Genomic DNA, 17866 nt, shown 5'->3' with positions numbered 1-17866 from the left:
AAATTTGGAATTTGTTTTACGGTCGATTTCACGTTTTGTAAAACTTTGACGAATTTTTGATGAACAAACTGCAGGATTTGAAAGCGAGCCACGGCATCGTTGTATAGAAAAAAACCTTTTTATCTCCAGCGCACGAGACTGTGTATCGGAAATTCTAAAGATAGGCTCATTTTAAAACTATTTTGCGATACTGCTGTTGAACTGAATTTTATGGTTTCAGTGTGAAGAACGTGACATTTAATAAATAAATTTAACACAGACAATGTTAAAAAAACTCTCCTTCGGACGTAATTTAAAATCTGAAATCTTTCAGATTTTTTCCCCTTTTAAAATCGTGTATAATAGTCGTAAATTTATTTCTAGTACCCATAATTTCTGGTGAAAAACGCAGTTTCGTCGGAAAACTTGATAACCATTTTTCAAAACATGGTATTTGGCGCCCAAAAAATTCCCCAAATTTTGAAGGTGAGTTGTATTGAAGCTTGTCCGAATTTTGTATTTAGTTATATATTGTTAATAGAATTATAATTAAAACTGTTTTATTTTCCCGTGTAATGCAGGGCATGATAAATTTTAAGAGAAAGCTACGTCGAAAAAGGAAAAATACAAGAGCACGTGCATTTAACGTTGAAACAAATGGATATCTCTTTTATTTGTACTGAAATCGAATAAATGTAATTGGCTACTGTGTTAGCTGCAACCGTAATTCCATCCTCTTGTTGGTTCCTAGAAATCTCGAGAAGCAAAGAAATTACCAGAACGCTCTCGCGACCGATTGAAAGCTTTAAAAAGCCGGAGAGAAACAGCTGCTTAGTTACTGTTAATGCAATTTTAGCTTTCTCTTTGTACAGCGTTGCATTTTAAAGTGTTTTTAGTAGTTTAAAGTATAGCTACTAGTTGTATTACTTTCTATTTAACGCATTTGCCTTCTACTGATTATTAGTGCCTCATATTGTGAACATTTGTACGAATACCTCTGAGAAAAACACCAGCGTTTTGTTATGTTTCTTTTGATAAGAATAAATTTTATTAATTTTTTATCGGACTTGTTCATTCAATCTATTACAAACTAGCTTTTCAATAAATTTTATGTTATGTTTCATTAGAAGGAAATAACGCTAAAAATGTAGATTATATTTGTGAAATGCAAAGAACATTTTTAAAGGTATTACATTCCTAAGACAACAACCTCTTAAAGCGACCGATGCTTCTTAGAATATAAATAAAAAAATATGATGTGTCACCGCATGACTTCCTTGAAAGGAATATTATATTATATGCATTTTTTCTTGCATTTTATTTAAACTTTTTGGATTGAATTCAATCTACGTCGATAGCGCATAAACCACATAAGAATAAATGCACCCTTTAAAATTCACTATATTTGTTTACCAAAGCGACACTCTGGGCGCGAGCTTCACTTAGCAGCTTTACATTTCATTCATTTTATAACTCAGAATGCACAAAATTTATATCACCTCAAGAAATATCTAATCGTTGCCACACGTTCTTTTCAAATACTATAATAAATCTAAAACGATGTATAAAAGAAATTAAACAAACAAAACAAATAAAAGAAAAGTTTTTCGCAGACGATTGAGTATTTCTCATTCAATTAATTCAGTTTTCACTTCGCGGCAAGGCAAAAATACATTAAAACTCAAAATATCTATATAAAAATTGCGAAGTAAATCTTAAACACTTATTTACTCGAATAAATTGCAGAATGGATTAAGCATGATTTAATTCGCAATAATAAAAGAAGTCGCTATCTTTACTGTTGCGAATCTTAGTTTCTCTAGATTGGCAACAAATCCACTGTTCTGCTAAGTTTCAAATGTCAACAAATATGGCCGCCATGGCAAAAATAACTAGGTTTAGGTGAATTTAAACAACTTTTAAATTGTTGATAATTCCACAACTATATGATGCAGATTTACTAAATAAATAAAAAACTTAACCGAAAGATAAGAACATCATAATTCAATCATTTTTGAAAAATGCGTAATCTACAAACATATAAGAATGAAGAAACTTATATCACTGAGCCGAATAACAGAGTGGATATATATATATTTCTTCACTTTTGGTGCGGCCGATGGCAACCAAAATGAGAGGTGCACATCTACATGTTACAGCAATCCCATATACAAAATTTCAACATTCTGAGGCTACTCGTTTTTGAGTTATGTGAGGTACGTACATACACACAGACGCCTCGAAATTCACTTCAGAATTCTTTTTAAATCAGTTTTATAATTTTTTTTTGGGGGGGGGAAAGAGTCCTTTATTCTGCCCTTACGTACAGATGCCACTCAAAAACATCGTTAAATTGCATTCGATAGCGGTCAAAATGGATATTTGCGTTGAAATAAGCTGCCTGAAACTTTTCGCGATTACAATACTTCCTTTTTACTTCGCACAAGGAAGTAAAAATCAATATCGAGCATAAGCTTTTTATGTCGAAGTGTCTCCACAGAAATCGAAATGCAACTAAACGATCGATGTTTATCTTACGAGAGCTCAAGTGTATATCTCAAAGTTGAAAAGCCGTTAAGGTTGCAGTTAGTCGTTTAATCAGCAGATTACCTGTTCCATTCCTTTAAAGAGCAGAATCATGTCCAAAATAGGTGGTTTTCGCATTTTACCTAAGTAATGTGCACGTTAAGGTATTCGAAGTCGTTCAAGTACAAACATTTATTACTATATTTTCATACCCTCGCCCCCCCTCACACATACACACCAACAGCACAGAAAAAAAATCACGTGGTACTGGTTTCAGAATTTCAGAAATTGTGACTGTAAATATGCCTCATATTTAACATCCTTGTCTTAATCGCTATGGAATTCAAATTGTTACCAACCATTATATTGCATTAAAAAATGAGAATAATTTTATCATGTTTTTTGAAAAAAACCATTGTCTTAATTGCAGTAACATTTTTAATCATTTAATCGATTCTTTGTATTTTTACTTGTTTACAGTATTCTACTTTGTATTGGATTTGTGATCGATTCTTTGTATTCTACTTTGGGGTTATAATCGATTCTTTTTATTCTACTTTGTATTCTACTTTACATATCGGAAACTAAATCAAAACTATCGAAACCATTGCATTTCATCAATATTTTTTTCCTTTGTAAAACCATTGTTTTGTTTTACTTTATAGAGTCATTAGGAGTTTTTGGAAGCAGGAGATGTGAAAAATGTGCGATGCCCTCGCCGGGACTTGAACCTGGACCTCTCCAATACGCGCCGAGTGTGTTTACAGTTACAACACGAAGACATGCAGAAGGGAGGAAAAAATACTTTATGTACTCCCCCTTTTAAAGAGCAACTGAGGATTAGAGGGCCCAGTCGCGAAATCCTGGTGGTGAAGAACTACCATTCACTACTTTTTAGTTCAGGCGCCATTGTGGAGTCATTAGGTTATTTTGAAGAAGTTTAAGTCATTAGGTTATATTGAAGCAGAAGACATGAAAAGTGAACAATGCCCCCCCCCGCCGGGACTCGAAACCTGGACCTCTAGAATACGCGCGGAGTGTGCTACCGTTACACCACGAAGTCATGCTAATAACATATAATTTATTCCTTAATTTGATCTGATGTTAATAGAAATATTACTAGTTTGACGTCAAGATATGTTACACTATTCAGACAATTTAATTGCATTTTATGTAAAAGGTTTTTAATATATCAGGTTCAATTACGTGAAGCTGTCTGATATGTATCCCTTTTTCCCCTTCAAAAGCTTTGTCAAACAGGGTAGCATCATCTTAAATATTATGGCCGTCTTCCGTTCGAACCATTACGATAATGCAGTGTTTCTCACCTTCGACTAAAACGTACCATCTAAACAAAACTTGAAAAGCTTTAGTACCAGTAGTACATTTTACAATGATTATTTTTCAGTTTCTCAACAGAAATATTAAAAAAAAAAAATTCTTTGCCATTTGCACAACCTATTTATATTAAATTTGCACACATAAAAATATTAGATTAAAAATTAATTACTATTTTTACTACCAAAATTTAAGTTATAATTCTTTAATTCTAAAATTTAGGGCGAAATTTGGCCCTGTTTGAGAGAGATCATTATGTCTGTCTGGTATTATTTCACTTATTTTAAACCGTAAATTAGGATCAACGTTTAATTTTGTTCTGTATTTGTTATTCAGATACAAAACGGAAGAAAATCCCCATTCACACAAATAGGTTGTGCAAAAAGGCAATAAAAATTTCAGTCCTTTATTTGAAATGCCTTTAAATTTTTTTTTAGGTTCAGCCAAAAGTCAACAAGTGTTTGAAATCTTCAGTTAAAGTTCGATCATAAGAAATTTCTATATTTTTCTTCACGCGATTTTTGAATTTAGTAGTTTTAGATTACGACAAAAGGGGCTTTTTTTGAACATTTCGTGCTTTATCTTTATTTATTAAATATCATGTTCTGAGCTCTTAAACCATAAAATTCAATTCAACGGCAATATTGAAAAATAATTTTTAAATAAGCCTTTAGAATTTTCGATACACTGTCTCGCATACAAATGTTTTATTTTTTTTTCCGTACAGTGTTGCCATTGCTCGCTTTGAAATCGTTGAGTTTGTTAAACGAAAATTCGTTAAAGTGTTGTAGGGATTTATATTTATTCTTAACTAACAAGTTAAGTTCTAATTTTAAGCTTTCCTATAAGCCTTCATTCTCCTAATTGTCAGTGACAGAATATTTAAATATGGTAGCTCGCGTGAAGGAATGCAAATTCAACCTTGTGAAGAAAGTGTTAAAAAACTGAGATTCAGTTTGAAAGAGAGAGTTAGGCTATCACCGTCATCCATGTAAGGTAAGCTTCTGCTCCTGGAGTTATTGCTGGTTTAAGTGGCACAACTGCATTTTACTTGCTGCCACCAGTTTCGACGCGGGTTTAACCCTTTGCGGCACAGTGTGTCCGGTCTGGACACAACTAAAATTTTCCTTCTGTATGCACAGAAAAATTGAATGAAAAAGGATTTATAGGTTGCTATAGGTTACGCTGAACCTTCTTTATTTATAGTAGATGGCAGCTTAACACAAACCAGTCCATATATTTTAACCACGTTTAGTTTTTCAAAACCCTCATTTTTCAAAGAAAATTTCAGATTTTTTTAGGGTATAAAAGGAATTGTTTGAAAAGAAATTTCTATGCTATATTTTTCGCTGTATGCTAACCTCCTTATTCTATATTAGTTTTAAATTTTTACCTTGAAATCTTGCCTAAAATCAAACGGCGAACCCTAGGTGTGCCCAGACCCGGCTCACAGATAACCTAGAACAAATGAGAGTCTGTATTCTTTGTTTCTCCGCATCTCATCTGTCAGTTCATTGACAACACTCGTTTCAGCACTCTTTTCGAAGCTCTATTCAATGAGTGGGCCACTTTGGGCACACCCACAGAATTAAAACGATGAGTGCTATCTTCACAAAATTTTACTTGTGTACTCCTCTAGGCCTAATTAGACTGCCTACCTATTTTTTTTATTTTAAATCAAAACTCCGTCTTTAAAAGGTAGCGTGCCAGAAAGGGTTAAGAAACAGGAATTATCTGAGCCCTGTAGCTTAGTTCTACTACTTGTGCATATCTTCGAATTTTTGTTTAGTTCTGCGATTTGAGTTACCGTACAAGGCAGGTGTAGTGCGTTAGCGTCGAGTTGACGCACTGTAAATTTTAAGGAGTTAATATAGGGTTCTCTTAACTCTTCTTTTGTGCAGTTATTTCTCTTACAGTTTTCACTTAGAAGTTAGACAACTAGACCCTACAGTGTTACAAAATATGAAATCGATAATAAAACAAATTTCAAATTAGGGCATCCACATGCCCATATTTATTGGAAGATCACGTTATTGAAAATTGGATGGCTCTAGGTACCGTTGTTTTATCACAGTTCGAGGAACATACATACATTGATGCAGATTCTTCATTTTTAAATTTGTTTAAATATAAGACAGGGCAATAATATAGGGTGGCAATGATTTGAAAAGTGGCACAGCCTTTTTAAAAGGCTGTTCAAAAGATTTCAGCGCAAAATGCAATTGGGATAAAAATACTTTTTTTCTTTTCGTACCCCCGGTTGAGAATCGCTGGCGATAATGTAACAACGAAACGAAGATAGTGAATTTCTTTCATCTTCAGCAATATAAGTTTCTGCCCAACCACACAACGATAGAAGTATTTGTTGAGATTCCAGAACCATTCAATTGTAGGATTATTTCTTTGGCTGTCCACTCGATAATTGTAACTGCAGTTGGCTTAGGAGATGCCACAGACTGGATTAATGTGGCAAAACGCCATGGAGAAACCTATCCCGTTCCCTTTCAAGATAAGGCCCTTAATTCCCTACGAGACCGCATGGCCGCTGCGATACGGTGACTCAGCTTTAGTGGTTACCAGCCAACGAATCATTGAATTAGAAAGGGACGTGATATCCATTTTGAATAGTTTGACTGGAAGAAGTTATTATCCAGAGAAGCATTGTTCAAGAGAATTTATCAGACACGACGCTTCGAGACGCATTATTTTGGATCTCGCGAGAGGTGAAATTTCTCGCAGAGGGCCTCCCGAGAGGAAATGTTAATCATAATTGCGCTAATGTAGATTCCATTCTGAGGATGACTTTTGACATTTCGCCGCTAAGTAGTATTTGAAATGAAAATAATGGGATGAAGGGTTGAGGGGAATGTTTGCTGTTGTTGTTCCCCAGAAACGGAGGCGAACGTGAAGGAAATTTAAATATTTAGCTGGAGAATAATAAAATCGAAACAATTCCGTGAGGATTAATTCGAATATTTTCTCCATTCAGTTACAACTTTGCTCGAGACTTATATTTTCCTCTGAGCCGCAGCAGTGAATGTGCTTAAAAAATATTTATTATAGTTGTAAGATTCTAACCTGTGTATTTTTAAGTTACTGTTAAAGTTGAAGAATCTTAAGAACTGGTAAGCGAATTGTCGCTTGAGGGGAGTCATCACCTTTACACGTTCGAAAAATCGAATTCTATTCTTTTTGCATATTTAGAAACTGCAAACATTTCTGAGTCTGTTAAAACAAAAGGCGTTACGATATTCGAATTAGAATCATGAAATAAAGGAAACGATTCTGAGATAAATATTGCCAGATTGGGCATTTAAATCATCACCTGACACTTGTTTACAATTGTACGCGCAGCTGCTTACGAATGTTCACTCGTAGATTGCTTTAATTTTTACTCTTAACATCATGTACGTTGGTAAAATTGAATGTGTCGGACACATTCAGAAACGAATGGCCACTAAATAGCGAATCAGAAAGTAAGAAATGAAGGGGAAGAAACTTATTGACTGTTAGTGGGAAAGGTCGCCTTACAGATGAATATTATAAATCAATTGACGACTTATTATGGAAATGCTACTAGAAAGCAGTATGGGCAATATTTTACCACAAATGTTCAACCGACGTGAAACCTACTCACAATTTTTGCCCAACAGGGGAGGATTCGTGGTGTACATATCAAACAGCGAGTGCGAGTGGAAATCTGAAATCGTACAAACATAAAAATTTAATTCCACCATCAGTAATGGATGCTATCAAAGATATATTTAAAGCTATTAGTATGCCATTATTACTAAAAAGTGTTTAGGAGGACATACACAGAACCCAAATGAATCGTTGAATGCTCTGATTTGGAAATTGCGTCCTAAAAATTCCGGGTGTGATTGTAATATTGTTAAGACAACAGTGAATGAGGTAGTTATTATATACAAGGATGGTCAAGCTGGGCGATTACATACTATGAATGAACTTGGATGCCGAATTGATGATAATGCAATCAAGTTTGCAGCGAACACTGATTCAACGTCGTATTTAGTCAGCCGAAATAAGGCAGAGACGTCTAGCAATAGATGCTCGCGGAGCAAGAAAAAGAGTCAAACTTGTTGCACTAACAGCTATTGAAGAACAGGAGGGTATGGTGTATGCAGCTGGGCAGTATTAAACTGTTTTACTGTTATTTGAGAGAAAATATATTGAAAATTTTGAACCTTTTAACTTTAAAACCATTTTTCTCAAAATGGTGATTTTCATACTTGCGCGCACTCTTTAAACCAATCTATCACAGCTATTGATTTAAAAATTTCAGAGTACGTACAAGATGATATTGCTGAAAAAAAATGCACCTACCTTTTTCTTCGAAAAATTATTTTTTAAGTATTTATATAACTTTACTTAAAATTTTTTAATGCTTTTTCTGTTTTCTAAGATCTTATTCTAATGGTGTTAATATTCTTTGATATTTTAAAATTTAAATAGGCGAGGAATCATACCTAATGATGTTCCATCACAAAATTGTAAAAATTATTACTGTAACTAAATTTGTATTACTGTCAGTTTGCGCGGAGTGCTTCAGTACAAATTTTAAATTTTCGAAAAATACAGTTTTTTTCTTTATAAAACAAATTCTTATGCACTATTAGTAAAATAAATCAAGAAACATAATCATATATGTATAGAGATAACACACTGAAAATTTCATATATCTATGACCGTAACAATTTGACTTATTAAAACTCGAAAATCAGCCAAAATTTTCACTTTTTGTGTTGCGCAAAAGTGATGACTCCCATTGAGTTCGTGAGACAGAAAATAAAATTTGGGAAGGGTTAAGTACCCTTTATTATTCCAAATTAATTTCACAGAACTCCTTCTTGGAGTTTTACAATAAAGCTTCCACTCCGGCTTGAACTCAAAAAACTAAGAACTAAAATTTAACTAAAAAGATATAGCCGAAGCTATCAAGATTCTAAAGTACGGCCGAGCGTAATAATAGCTTAAGCGAGAGTAGTCTAAAAAGAGGACGCGCGCTAGTCAGAATCACTGGTTCTCTCTCTCTCTCGAAGTCAGTAGAACTCCAGTTAAGAGTTAAATATTCCTCCTCATTTGCATTCAAACGCGATTCTAAAAATACGTTCTGCCTAAAGTTGTAATTTGAAATTCAGAAAAGATATGTCAGTAACTTTTAACTAAGCTGTTAGATAAATTAACATAATCCTTACATAGTTTTTATGTGGGTCCGAGGATCTCCCCTTCTTATCCTACCACCAACCTTTCGAAAGGACTTTCGACTCGCCGCATATTTAGAGTGCCCCCATGCCTTACAGACACTATACATTTACAAACTTCTATGCCTTCTCTGGGATTCCATCGCGGGACAAGGCAGTGAGCGACGCTAACTACTACTATATATATATAATCATATATGTATATATATATATATATATATATATATATATTGTATATGCTTTATACGATATATATCGTATAATAGTGAATATTTGTTAAATTCAAATTTCATTTCTTGCAACAATGGCGCAAGAGAATCCGCAGCAATAATGAATCTTTTATTTGTATACAATTGAATTTACATAGTTTAAAATTTTTAGCTTTATTATATAATAGAGAATATTTGTTAAATTCAAATTTCATTTCTTGCAACAATGGCGCAAGAGAATTATTTAAATTTATATTAACAATTCTTATATTTACCTACATATATATATAGGATAATTTGGCGCGAAAGTGAGTATATTGTTGCATGCGTACGGGTTCGTTATGAGTTGAATGCACAAGTCCGATGGAAAATGAACAAAAATTTATTATTATCACATCAAATAAAACAAAATGCTTAAAATTTCCTCAGATATTCCTTTAGTATTACAATATTTCACAGTGGTTATCTTTTAACTACTCAAACGTTCAAAAGAACTTAATTCAAAACAGCTAACTTCCTTATACAGAATATTAAATTATACACATTTTTGCTGCATTTCATGTAAACATGTTTTCCTCGAATTTAATTAGAGATAGATTTCTCATTCAATTAATTCAGTTCTCATCTCGCGGCAAGGCAAAAATACATCAAAACTCAAAATATTTTCATTAAAAATTGAAAGCCACAGAAAATATAGTTAAAATAGTTAAAAAAAAATACAATTAGAATTACAGTTTCCATGTGAAAAGAAGCAATTCATACAGCGGGCAAGAAGGCAAATTTCTCGGTGCACAAAACTAAAAGTTTCCTTTTGGTCCCACTCGGCAAAAAGACATTGAAAGTGCAGAAACTGACTTAATCCACTGTTATGCTAAGTGTCAAATGTAAAAAAAATATATATACAGCAAATAATCTCTATTATATAAAGCTAATTTAAATTTTAACCTACGCAAATTTAATTGTATAGAAATAAAAGATTTATGATTGCTGCGAATTCGAATATATTTGCAATATCATTTAAATTCAGAAAGCATATGTAAATTAAGTGAAAGTATCTAACAACACGATAAAATATTTAATAATCCAAAAATTTTTTAAGACTAAATTGCATACAGTGAATAATCCGCAGCAATAATTAATCTTTTATTTGTATACAATTGAATTTACACAGTTTAAAATTTTTAGCTTTATATAATAGAAAATATTTGTTAAATTCAAATTTCATTTCTTGCAATTATTTAAATTTATATTTTATATTACAATTCTTATATTTAACTTTACAATTAGTTTCTTATGAAACAATTACTTATATATATGTACCAGCTTTTGTCCGGAATAAATAGAATGCTGAAGAATCATAAATGTAGTCGTAGCTTAAATAATCAGACGATAAGTTTAAAAAACAGGATCCATTATTTATTATTCAGGAGAAAATAGTAGTTACAAAAATCAGATATTCGGAGTAAATAAAAGAATTACTAATAACTTTTTGTATGAAGTTTACTGCATCGTGACGTTTAAGAAAAAGCCCCGATATTCCTTTTGCGAGTCTTTTTATAGCCTCTGGAAAGGCGGAGCTTCCAAGAAATGACGTCAGCTTCGTCAGCCTATCCAATTCGCTTTAAATATCTCGAGAACATTCTGTAACTGTACGTGTAGAAAAGGCGGGAAAAACAACTTGACTACGGCGCTGCGGATTTAATTCCACGTACTTTCAAATAAGAGAACGTCGCCATTAAAAATGAAAAGAACATACAGTTAGAATTTTGAGTGTATTCTTGAATATGGAATTTTATTATTACATATATATGTATATATATACTTTTGGTGCGGCCTATTAAAACAAAAAAGGGAGGAGCACAACTACATCTTATAGCTGTCCTATATACAAAATTTCAATGTTACGAAGCTAAAATCTTTTTCGCCGTACCAAATATAATAAAATTATAAATTGAAGACTAGTAAATCACGAAGCAATATCCTCAAATGGCATCTAAGGGGAGGGTGGAAAACCAAACTCGATAAATTCCATTTATTTATGAACCAACGGGTCGACGAAAATTGAAAATGACGTCAAAAATCGCAGATTTTCATACAAAATATCTCTGTCAGTTTCCGTCGTTTCGGCAGATAAATCTTCTGTGTTTGAATTTTCATAGTGTGTATAAAATTCTCCAAAATATAAATGCAGGAAATGGGGAAACGTACGAAAAATTAGATTTTGTAATATTTAGAAAACTGATGTTTTTAAATTTAATATTGCCAAAATATGAATTCTCTGCCTCATTAAAGACATTTTTTTTAATTGGTAGTTGTGTGTGTCTGCGATCAGCGTTTGAGCACAGGCTGAATAAAGACTTTGTTTTAGCAAACAAAATGTGAACGCTGTGAATGCGGAACTTGTAGAACTGTATTTATATGAAATGAGCTTCATTTAGATGTACATTGAACTTGCGGGTAACCGACAGCAGGTAACGCTATTGACTCCATATAATGCTTAGCACATTTGTGAGATTGCGTAATACTTACTTCATTTTAAACTCGAAACATATTTATTACAATTATGAAAAGCTCTTTAAATATATATATATATATATAATTCATAGATAACAAGGAACAGTTATTGAAATTATAAGGTATTTCTCCCGCCTTTTTAGCGTGCCTTCGTGGTGTAGTAGTCTGCAAGCTGGGCGCGTATTCCAGAGGCCCGCGGTTCGATTCCCGGGAAAGGCGTTGCTCATTTTGCATCTTTCCTTCTTCAAAATAAACTAATGTCTTTACAGTGGCACCCGAACTAATGTTATATAGAGAAGAGTTTCGAGACCATGGTTAAATAGCTTTACTTCTAGGTACCAGTTATATCTGAAATTCCTATATTGTTAAATGTTAAATATGAAACTACTTGCCGTTAAAGGGAGTGATCGTATAGTGAAACGTGTACAGCATTTTTTTGCGTTGTGAAAAAAAAATGCATTCCGGGACCGCGCCGTGAGAGGATCGAAAACATAAAACATATACAAGATATAAAGGAAAAGTTCATATTAAATATATAAAGAAAACATATTGTAAGAGGTTCCAGATTAAATATCAGTTTATTCAATTACAACACAATAAGAAAAATCTTAACCTCATCTGAGAGTCTGTTCATTTAAATTCATAAAAAAACTTAAGGTTTGTCTGGTGATTTAAGGAAAGGAAAGGGAAACAATTTATGGCCTGAGAGTTAAATTTTAGATTCGACGTTGTTTTACTGCTAAGGACGTTTTTGGAAAAACTTGCCTAAAGTTCCAACACACCAAAAAAAAATAATACTTATCTTGAGTGGACATCTTGAAGTGGAGGAGAGCTCATATCTTAGCTCTATCCTTACGTCACTTGGCAAATCCGCAAGACAGAGACTCGAACGGCACGACAATAAATTACATCAGCTATACCGTCAAATCTTACGCCTGCTACTGTTTTCCATAGAAGAAAATTATTCCCACTGGAAGCAAGAGAACAAGCTTACACCGCACGGCTGTCTGCCCAGACTCTCAGCTCCACCAAGGAAAACGTAGACAATTAAGCTAGGCATTTTAGAGAACGGCTAACGCAGGCTTCCAGTTGACTAAGGTGACATAATTCCTTCTGTTTTCAAGTCGGAGTTCAGAGGACATCGTCCTGACTTTTGCCGATACAGATAGAGACCCAAGTCTCTGTTAATTTTTTTGTTATTCGCTCAACAGTTTTTTTTCGCATTTTTGAGAAAACCCGCGGTCGGGGAGCATAATTGCCGCTCCCCGCCGGAAGCACAGCTCGATGCCGACTAAATCCTTTCCTTTCTCCTTCGCAACACCCACAAGTTTTTTCTCAGTCTCCGTCAACAAGTCCGTCAAGCCCGAAAGTCAGCGAATCCAAGCAGCGAGTGCCTAAGCAACTCAAGAGTAAGTGTGTCTCGCCTCTTAACCAAACGCGGCCGGGGAGCATATTTGCCGCTCCCCGCCGGAAAACATCCCGCTTCGTAATTACATTTTGTCCAGTAAGCCCGAAAATCAGCGAGTTAGTCAGAGAGTGCCTAAGCGAGTCCAGAGTAAGTCTGTATCCAACTCGAATTTCCTTCGTCTCCTTCACAAAACGGGCTCCCACTATGGCTTCACTTATCGCCCCCTTAATTATGGCAAAATCTTCGTTTTCAACTCCAGAATGCGGAAATAAGGGTGATCGCGCATGCGCGCCCTTCTTCACTTAGCCAACAACCGGACCCTCAATCGCCAAAAACCTGAATGACTTACATTGAAAGATAAGTAGCAACCTTTGACCTTTCCGTCACGTACTTTCCTCTCTTAAGGTCAACTAACAATGAAAATTCTTTCTCGAACATTCTAAAGCGCGCGAAATCATGACTTGGTGAAAATTGCCTCCCTTTCCCTGCTTCTTTCACAATGAATAAAAGTTTGTACAAGATTTACAAATAGAGGAAAATAAATAATACTCTTTTAAACTAAATAATATTTCCCGAAGCATCTGTTTCTCCCCAAAATTAAAGCCTTAAATTAAATAATTCAGAATCAAAATAAAATTTAAATTTCCATAAATCATAAAATCATTCACCTAATTTTTTATAACGCTATCAGATAACTTCTCTACATAACACTAAAAAGTGGTGAATGATGAATATTCATCACCAGGATTTGGCGACTGGGTTCTCTAAAACCCCAGTCGTCTTTCAAAAGGGGGAGTATATAAGATATTCCTCCGCCTTTTTAGCATGCCTTCGTAGTGTAGTGGTCAGCGCACTGGACGCGTATTCCAGAGGTCCGCGGTTTGATTCCCGGAGAAAACGTTGCTTATTTTCCATCCATCCTGCTTCCAAAATACCTAATATCTCTACAGTGGTTATGTATTGAAATAATATAAATATGTTTTTTTCCCCTATTTTAATATTCGATTTCGGAATTTCATAGATTACGTGGATCATATTTTTAATTCAGCTATATTTGGAACACTATTTCATAAACTTGCAGCAACACGAGGTATCATCATGTAATGGAAGAAAAAAAATAATCATTTGCTCTGTGCTCGATTACGCACAGATCTATCGAAAAGCATGCAACCTAATTCGATTAGGCATCAAACATAAAGTGACTCATTTCGATAAGGAAAGTAAAAACACGTGATATCATTGTGGCTTATGATGTAACAGAGTAAAGAATAATGAACTCAGTTCCTTCCCCGAGACATGATTCATTACGAATCTATGCCGTCGATTGCAATAGAAATTAATCTAGAAAAGCAATAGAAGATAAATTAAAATAGTGAATTTGAAATTACATAACAAATAAAAAAATCTGAAAGCTTTCAGATTTATATTACACCCAAAGAGGCCTCTTTTTTTTTAACGTTTTGCGTGTTACCTTTATTTATTAAATACCATGTTCTTCGCACTTAAATCATAAAATTCAGTTCAACAGCAATATAACATGAGCGTATCTTTAGAATTTCCGATACACAGTCTCACGTGCTGGAGATAAAAATGTTCTTTCTGTACAGTGTTGCCATAGCTCGTTTTGAAATCCTTGAGTTTGTTAATCAAAAATTCGTTAAATTTTTACAAAATATGAAATACATAATAAAACCAATTCCAAATTTCAAATTTGGGCTTCCACATGCCCATACTCGCTGTAGGATTACGTCATTCAAATTTGCATGGCTCTAGGTATCGTTGATTTATCACAATGCGAGAAACATACATTTATGCAGATTCTTCATTATTTTCAATTTCCCGAAATATAATACAGGGCGATAGCATTCGTTGGCAACGATTTGAAAAGTGATACAGCCATTTAAAGCTTTCAAAGCAAAATCGCAAAATGAAAACAATAGTCCTTCAGGGACAAAGTCCCTTTGAATTGGAGAAAAAAAAAAATTTTTTTTTCTCGTTTTGTCTTCCTTGCTGTTGGCTGCAGAATAGAAAAGTGATACAATTTATGTGTGTCGCGATTTGAAAACGGATCTGTAGTTCTGATTTTTTCAAACAAATTCTGATTGGAGATGAAACTTAAGCCTTAACTAAGACTGGAGTTCCTATTCTGATTGCAGATCAAACCAAGCCTTAAAATATGAATAGAATAAGTGTGTATGTTTAAACTGGCATTTAACTTCGATTAGAGAAAGGGCTGGATTAGATAATATGATTATAGCAAAACACACGAGGGCTCTCTGTCTAAAAGGAAAGATAAGCTTCGTAGTTTACGTTTAGAGGGAAATTGGCTCTTATATCTCCAACACGCAGAAAAAGCATGAAAATGCCCACTCTATTTCGCAATTCGTCAGGCATACCCGTTCAGAAGAGTCTACTCACCGAGGTTCGAATTCGAGTCGAATTACCACCTTTCAGCAATATTTCCGTTCGGCCCCTAATGAACGCCGAAAAGGGAAAAGAAAAACGATGTATATTGTTGGAGTAAGTTACGTAATGAGGTATTTCTCTTGCCTTCCCAGCATGCCTTCGTGGCCAGCACAATCGACGCGTATTCGAGAGGTCCGTGGTTCGAGTCCCGGCGAAAGCATTGTTCATTTTTCATCTCCCTTGCTTCGAAATAATCTAATGTCTTTGCAGTGGCACCTAAACTAAAAAGGTTATGGATTATGATTCTCCACCACCAAGATTTGGCGATGGGTCCCCTAATCATCAGTTGCCCTTTAAAATGGGGTGTGTATAAGGTATTTCTCCCGGCTTCTTAGCAAGCCTTCGTGGTATAATGGCCAGCACACTCGGCGTGTATTCGAGAGGTCCGTGGCCAGTTTCCTTTAGAAAGTCCTCAACAAAGGCATCCGATCTCGTAATAGGTAAATAGTTCTCTTGTGCTTTCCCTTTTTCGATATTCTAGATAATTTTAGTTTGGAAAATGTTGTGACAAATGTAGTAAAGTTTATGTAGAGAGCGCTCAAGAAGATCAGATTACGTTAAGTTTCCTAAAATGTAAGATATATGCAAAATAATTCGGTTAATATTTAACGAATGTTTTTTTTACATATCTTGGTTAGCAATGAAAAATGTTTAATTTTAAATCTAATCTAATATTGTGTTTAAAAATATTTGACTCGCAAAATGATATTATTAAGAAGAAAAGCTATCTTTCTTTGTCAAAATGGCATTATTTACTTCAAGATTTATACAGAAAATTGAAAAAAAAAATTGTTGAATAGCCTATTTTGTTCTACCAAGAAATCTCTCTTCGTTTAAACTTGTGAGGAAACAAAAAACAGAAAAATTTAATATAGGTAAAAGAAATGTTCAAGGAATGTAGAAAAACTGCGCTTCTGAAATCACGTACTCGGAATCTGGCTTGTCAAACGACGTGACTTTTTCTTCGATATTAAAAAGCTCGAAATAAAACAAACGAAAAAAAATTCTTTTTGAAAGGGGACGGCATGTGCGAGAAGAAAGTTTTCTTTAAAAGAAAGGACTGTTTTCACAAAAAAAGTTTCTCATTTCAAGAAAAATAAGATTTTCAAGAGTCAAGTTTCTGAAGCTTTTATCCTTTTACGTAAGAACTACATTTACTGTTGTACAGATAAAACATATTGGCTATGAAGCGTTTCCTGAACACAACACACGTAAGTAAGGAGGAGCTCTCTTAGCATTTTTTTTTTTTTTTTCGACATAATATGAAAGAGATTTTGGTTAGTGGTTTTCAAAATACTTTTATTATCTCGGTGTGACTTAGATTCCAAATACACCAACCAATAAATCTGAAGACGTAAAATGACATACATAATGGGATTTATATCTTATAGAGAAAACTGCTACATTTTGCCTATTTTTGAGTTCGAAAATTAAAACATTTCTTTTCACTTCCATATGCGAAGTAAAGAAAGTACTGTTATAAGGCATTTCTCTCACCTTCCTAGCATGCCTTCGTGGTGTGGTGGTCTGCACGCTGGGAGCGTATTCCAGAGGTTCGTGGTTCGATTCACGGCAAGGGCGTTGCTCATTTTTCATCTTTCCTGCTTCCAAAATACCCAATGCCTCTACAGTGGCGCCCGAACTAATAGGGTCGTGAATGATGATTCTCCACACCCAGGATTGAGCGACTGGTTCTCCTAAAACTCCAGTCGCCCTTTAAAAGGGGGAATATATAAGATATTTTTCCCACCTTCCTAGCATAACTTCGTGGTGTGGTGGTCTACACGCTGGGCGCGTATTCCAGAGCTCCGGGGTTCGATTCCCGGCGAAGGCGTTGCTCATTTTTCACTTCTCCTGCTTCCAAAAATTACCTAATGTCTCTACAGTTTAATCTCGAAAAATTTCGGATATCATATTTCAACAGAAGTATCTAATTTGACCGCTCCGGAAACTAAGTGGATTTCTCCGTGGCTTTTTCTCGAAATTCCATGCTGCCAATTAAGTTGTCGGTCAGTGAAATGGGAAGCAACGACGAGACACGGAGTAATCCTAGTTCAAGCTCATCTAACCACCTTGAAGGAGGACATATAGCAGCAACCTGTCTCCCAAGGTAGTCCCCAAAGATTCTGTATTGGATTCAGGTCTGGGGACTGAGCTGGCCATTCCATCCGCTCCAAACCGTGACCCTTAAAATATTCTTCAGC

At 34.6% G+C, this 17866-nt stretch overlaps 1 protein-coding gene across 9 annotated transcripts in view; it reads right to left on the bottom strand.

Moving 5' to 3' along the window:
• The window catches only part of LOC118193858 (disks large homolog 1-like), an 816267-nt gene that overhangs the window by 201824 nt on the left and 596577 nt on the right, over positions 1-17866 (bottom strand). The window lies entirely within an intron of this gene.

The sequence above is a fragment of the Stegodyphus dumicola genome, chromosome 10 (genome assembly GCF_044657685.1).
Source record: "Stegodyphus dumicola isolate Sdum_Otavi_A_Nest chromosome 10, ASM4465768v1".
Taxonomy (NCBI): Eukaryota; Metazoa; Arthropoda; class Arachnida; order Araneae; family Eresidae; genus Stegodyphus; species Stegodyphus dumicola.
The sequence above is the reverse complement of the archived record's forward strand: the minus strand, read 5'-3'. Positions and strand labels throughout refer to the sequence as shown.